This window comes from Tupaia chinensis, unplaced genomic scaffold (assembly GCF_000334495.1).
Source record: "Tupaia chinensis unplaced genomic scaffold, TupChi_1.0 Scaffold143680_1, whole genome shotgun sequence".
In the NCBI taxonomy this organism is placed as follows: domain Eukaryota; kingdom Metazoa; phylum Chordata; class Mammalia; order Scandentia; family Tupaiidae; genus Tupaia; species Tupaia belangeri.
In genome coordinates, this window is record NW_006203528.1 from 252,937 (window position 1) to 259,473 (window position 6,537).

Consider the following 6,537-nt stretch of genomic DNA (forward strand, 5'->3'; position numbering starts at 1 on the left):
TGGCCACTTAACATGTTCAGAAAGTATTTGACTTTTCATTTTTAAATATATGTGAGACGCTGGTGCAGATCTCTTGTTTAAGCCATATTTTGTGGCTAGGCTTTATGCAGGTACTAAAAGCATTTAGCTTCTCTTTATACCTTCCAAATTTGACTCCTTTTCAGTGCTTTTCATTTTTATTTTTGAAAACAAGGAGATTATCTCACTCAGCATGGTGTAGGCAGCACCTCTGCTTGTGCCTGGTGTCTGGCAGCTGCTTCCTGTTCTGCCGTGGGTTCTCTTCACTGAACACCCTCTGGAACAGTGGGACAAACAGCTTTGCTGGGTGTTACTGGTATCACCTTCTGTCTCCCAGGAGAATTGGTGAGACCAAGGCAGCTCACCTTTTGTGCTCCCATCATCCCTCCCAGGCACTACTAACTGCAAGGCTGTGATGTGCAGGAGACTAACCATGGCGAGGCATCACATGGAGATGACAGGGCAGAAAGGAAACCTGACAAAGCTGTATCAGATAGCTCAATCCTCTATAGCCTTCTCTCAGTGGAAGCTCCTTATTGTACATCTCTCTCGCCATATTTTAAAGTATGAAGGTAATTTTTTTCTTTAGAAATTTTTGCCTTAGGGCACATGCACTCACAAGACAGAGAGAGAGAGACAGAGATAGTGAAAGGGAAAGTAAGAAATCACCCCCCACAAGAAAATGGCCATACCAAAATCCCTTCTCCATTCTCCTCCTGGGATCTTGGGCATGCACACACATGTGCCCAGCTTTAAACAGCCCCAAATTATGGACACACATAGGCCCAGTATGCTCAGGGAGGCCTCTGGACACGAACCAAGAACCATTGTATCCAAATCAGCCTCATGGTGTGTTATATTATCGCTGTGCCACTATCTGGCTCTCCCAAACATTTCAAGCCACTGACTGGGTCTGGAACTCGAACCACTATCGGCCATGTGAGAGTCCAATAACATAACTGCTTTGCCATCTGCTGGTCCCTTCAAGGTACTTTTTGATGCCTCCTTTTGATTGATAAATAATTCATCTTAATAGTAATCATGGATTCACATGCATTCCCTATTCGTATGTAAGATTATGAAATTTTTTCCTTTTTGTTTGTTTGTACTTATTTTTCTACAATGAACATGTGTTGTTTTTATAAGATGACAAAAAAAAATCAGAAGTCTCATTTTAATTACAAACAAAAGAAGGAACTTTAAACAGAATACCCTGATGATTCAGATGTTTGGAAAGACTTTTCCCTGGAGGTTTACGTTTCTCATTACTTTCTCTTTAACCTTGCCAGCAAGTGTTCAGAAAGCAGTATGGAAGAAGACAACGTGGCTTCCAGTGTAAATGCCTGATGGCTTTTTCAATACTTCCAAGACATGTGATCAGAAAGCAGGTTCTAATAAAGAAATAAGGTGTTGCCCAATTTAGTAGAGCAATCAGTTTAGTTAGTGAGCAACTTGAGGAAGGAAAGAGCTGAATTTCTTGGCAGGCATGAAATGCATAGATGGTACTCTGGAGCCTTAGAAAACGGCATCATAGGAGTTGTCTGTGGATGTGAGCAAAAGATGATGTCATCTTATACTAATATCCTTCAGAGACTTCACCTTGGATAGAGTTCTATGAAGGCTCAACTCAAACTAAATTCTACTAGAAGCAAGAAATGTTCTAATGCTGAATGTTTTCCTCTATGTAGTCATCAAACTTCAAGGTGACAAAATGAGAATGCAGGAGACAGTAGTGTAACTCTTTAAACACAGTGAAGGGGAACAGTGGCTGCCTCTCAAAATCCTTTTTTTTTTTTTTTTTTTTTTTTAGTTTATTTCTTCTTCCAGTGAGTGCATGAGAGAGAAAAAGTCACCCCAACAGGGTCTTCATGCCATGATCCACCCCCAGCTTCAGACAATCCCAAATTTTGGACACACGTAGGTCCAGTATGCTCAGGGAGGCCTCTGGACATGAACCAAGAACCTTTCTATCCAAACCAGCCTCACAGTGTGTTATTTTATCACTGTGCCACTATCTGGCTCCCCCAAATATTTCACTCTTTTTCTTTGCCTTTGTTTCTTCATTTATTTTGGCCAGAGGTTGTATGTTCTCATAGAGAGAAAGAGCATAGAGCAAGAAAGCACCTTTCAAGGGGCATGGTCATATGGCAATCTCTTCTCCATTTCTCCTCTTCCCAGGATTCTGGGCAAGCACACACATACAGTGTATTTTTCAAATTGCTGGTTCCAAGACTTGAACATCATGGTAGGCCCTGTGGGATCCCAATGCCTTAACTACCAGGGCTGGCCCTGCCTTGCTTTTTATTTACTTTGTTACTTGGTCACTTTTTCATCCGTAGGTAAAGAGATTTAATGAAGCATGTGAAGACTAGGGGTGGAAATTTCATAGTTTAGGAACATACATAAGTACTTGATATATACCTCACACTGTGCTGGGTACTTCCTCACATGCTAGAAATTACTAATGACAATAGTAACCATTTACTGGGTACTGACTGTGTCCCAGATGTGCTGTGTTCATGTGCCACCCAGTCCTTATAGCAATAAGCCAATGCCATTGTCTCTTAATTTAAAGATGAAGTAACTGACAGTCAGTCAGAAAGGTTAAGTAACTTTCCTAAGGCCACATAGCTAATATGAAGTCATGATAGGGTATTAAATGCCATAGTAAAGTCTCCTTACCCTCAGTCCTGACGTATTTCCATTAATTTCATTGTAAAACCCTCGATTCAGATTATTAAATGTGCCTTTTGCTCTGAGCAAGTGATTTTTGCTGTTTTTCATTTTGATTTTACACTTGAGAGCCAATCTTTGGTACAAATGTGGTAAAAAGATTACAATGGAATCTGCTTATAATGTCCTTGAATTTTCCCTCTTCCAGCATTTATCTATGAAATATTTAACCTAATGCAAACATATGCAGGGATTCCCATTTAGAGTGTTTAACTACTTATTGAATTTTCTCTTCTTGATCCTTGGGGCAAGACTATAAAAGAGCATCTACCACAACCCCTTAATGAGAGCAAAACCCCTTGAATATCTGAAGAGCTACATGAGTATTCAGTATTGGCCTGGCATTCTTTCCCTTAGAATTCTCTTCCATGAGTGATGCAATCTGAAACAAATTCCCACTTAGTGAGATACCCAGAGAAGCTCAGTGAAGAGCAACAAAACTGATGAAATGTTTTAAAAATAAGACCCTTGAGGAGAAGGTAAGAGAATTAAACATGTTCAGCCTTGGGTCAAGAAGTCTTGGGGGAGAAATAACTCTATAAATATTTGTGTGGATGTAGTGAACAAAGTGAAAGGTAATTATTCTCATTATAAAAGAAGGAAAAGGAAATGGCAAAAGGATTACATTATAGGAAGGAAAATTTAGCACAAAATGTGATATTAATACATACCAAGGTAGCTTACTGAAAATTTCATTTTCATCCATTATCATTAAGGTCAAAGTATTTACCCAGTCTGAATCTCAATTTTCTCATTTCTTTTTCTTTTTTTTTCTTTTTTTTTTTTTTTGTCATAGGATGTGTGCGCTACCCTGAAGAGATAAAGAGAGACAGAGAGAGGAAAAGTGAGAAATCACTCCTCAGGAAGGAGGATGACCATCTGTCTCCCACGGGTCTTCACTGGGCATTGGCTGTGCACTTAGATAGCAGGTCATTAGGTTTTATGATGACAGTGCAGGCCAAGATTAATCGTGGGCACAGGTAGAGTTTGCAACCACCCAGATAATTAGAAAAGCTCACTAAATAAAAGCTATCACTTTAGTACTTAATTCCTAGGCGGCTAGTGGCTGGGGGGGGGGTTTTTTTTTTTTTTTTTTAAATAAAATAAAGGGCTTATTTATACTTAAAGGGATAAGGTAATAGTAGGAAGCAGGAAGAGAGTAAAAGGAGCCACCTTAACCTAGGGAATCAAACCGATGACCGATGTCCGGATAGCAGAGGCAGAGGGAGTTTTTTGTTTTCCCAGCATCTTCTGAGCTCTTAAGAGCTGAGAGGGGAGCACTGGTGGAACAGTAACTAATTCCATGTGTATAGGGTGTGTGTGTGTGAGAACAAGAGACTGACTATATGTGTAAGGGGAGGTGTGTCTGTGTGCGACAACAGGCTTCTAATTCTGTGTGTGTAGGGCGTGTGTGCATGAGCAGGCAACAGAGTTCGTGTGCATGGGGGTATGTATGTGTGTTTGTGTGTGAAAACAAGTAACTGATTCTACATGAATAAGGTCTGTGTGCAAGCACATGTGTGTGAGAGAGAACAGTGAATTGATTCTATGGGTACAGAGTGTGAGTATATGTGTGTATATGCGACACAACTTTAACAGCTTGTAATTGGGAAGAGCATACCACATTGTAGAAATGAGGAACAGATGCACAGCAAGGGGTTAGTAACTTGCTCAGGGCGAGCAGTCCTGGGATTTGACCAGTGTCTGACTCTAAGCCTGAGTTTGGGACTACAATTCTTTCTGCCCACCCCTGGAGGGCTATGACCAGCCAGAACAGAGCAAAGAAAGCCCAAGCCCATCCAGCCAGGGCTCAGGAGTCATGTGTCAATCTGAAGGTCACCTTCCCAGCCTCAGGCTCAGAACTCTGCATGCTGCTTCGTCTCTCTGGATCACTCTGGCAGAAGTCTCTGTGGGTTTGGAGGCTGCCTCCATGTGATCACCTCCCAGCCTTCCCCAGCTTAGTGAGGGACCTGGAGCCTTATCTACAGCTGCCAGTCTGGCCTCAGCCTCTGTTGGGACTCCTGAATGGCACTTCCTTGCCTGCCTCTTCTATTAACCTCCTGCATTCAAGCCATTCTCTGGCTAGACCCTTTCTGGAATTCTCTGTCTTGTGGGGCAAGAAAATGAGTAGGAATTCAGTGGAGACTCAGCTGGGAGTGTGTTTGGAACCCGTGAGAGCCCTCAGTGGGCTGGTCAGAGCTGCTGCAGAGAGCTCCTGTTCTGCTCTCTGAGTGCGGGCATCCCTGCACTGTCTCGTACCAAGGCCAGTGCAGGCTTTTGTCCTGTGGAGCATCGCTCAGGCCCCAGAGGGGATGACACAAGAGAAGCTATAACAGCCAGTTTTTGGTTTCCCTGTCTCAAAGACCTCAGGCCTGAGGGAAATCAGCAGTAAAGGAGGGATCACAGCTCCCTGGTACAGAGTACTGAGCTGAGGGGTTGTAGAAGTGGGGGAGAGAAGTACTCTTTGGGGGCCAAGTCTTGCACAGTGTTCAGGGAAGGTTCATATCCACCTTAGTGAGGTTGGGAGGGCCTGAGAGAGGAGAAAAAATCTTGAAATCTAATGTCTGATCTTAGGGAGAGAATCAGGCACTGTGAGCCCCAGAATAGAGATGGTAGTCCTGAAACAGTCTCACCCAATCCACCATGCCCACCATGCCCACCATGCCCCAGTCAACAGTAGCACCAACAGAGTCACCCCCTCTGCCCTAGACAGCAGGAGATCAGGGGCAGATGGTCCGAGCTTCAAAGAGTTCCTCTGACCCATGTTGCAGGAACAGCAAGATTTCCTACTAGCTGGGAGGAAGGCAGCGAAAATGAGAGAGAGAAAAACCCAAGGAGGCCTTGAAGTAGGGAATGAGGACTGAGTGGCATTAAGCAGTGTAGACCAAGGACAGAAGACTAATTTGGGATAGTGTAGACTGAAGGCAGGAGACTAGTTGGGACAGAGACACATCCCGATGTCATTGTGGGCAGATTATGAATGAGGTCCAGTTCCACACAAACCCCTTAGATCTTAGACACAACCCTGAAGAGAGGAAAGGATGGGGCAGGTGGACTATGGATTGAATAACATTCCTTATTCAAGAATTTAAGATGACTTTGAAAAATACTTTATATTTGGGACCAGCAGATGAGGTAATGGTTACGTTGCTAGACTTCCATGTAGTCAACAGTTGAGTCTTGGACCCAATAGCTTAAAACTCATGCTGAGTACATGTGCATGCATGCCCAAGATCCTGAGAGGAGAATTGAGAAGAGATTGCAGCATGGCCAACTCCCTTGAGTGGGGGGGGAGTGATTTTTCGCCTTCTGTCTCTCTGTCCCTCCAGCTAGTGCATGTGCCCTGTAGTAAAAAATATGTCTAAAACAAAAACCAAAAACTAAAACAAAAACCAAAAACCTCACAAAAATTTATATGGAGAAGCCTTGTCCTCTTGTTCCAGGCCTTTCTTCACCACATCTTTTTTTTTTTTTTTTTTGGAGAGGTTTTTGCTATAGGGCGCATGCGCTCGCCAGACAGAGAGAGACAGAGAGATAGAAAGCGAGAAATCACTCCCCCTTCCCCCGCCCCCAGGGCGAATGGCCACGCTGCAATCCCTTCTCCTCCATTCTCCTCTCAGGATCTTGGGCACGTATGCACACATGCCCAGTGTGAGTTCTAAGCCACGGGTTCGGGACGCGAAGCGTGGTCGACTACGTGGGAGTCCAGCGACATAGCCATTACGCTAACTGCTGGTTCCTCTTCACCACATCTTATTCCTGTGAGCCTGTTGACTTCTGGGCCAG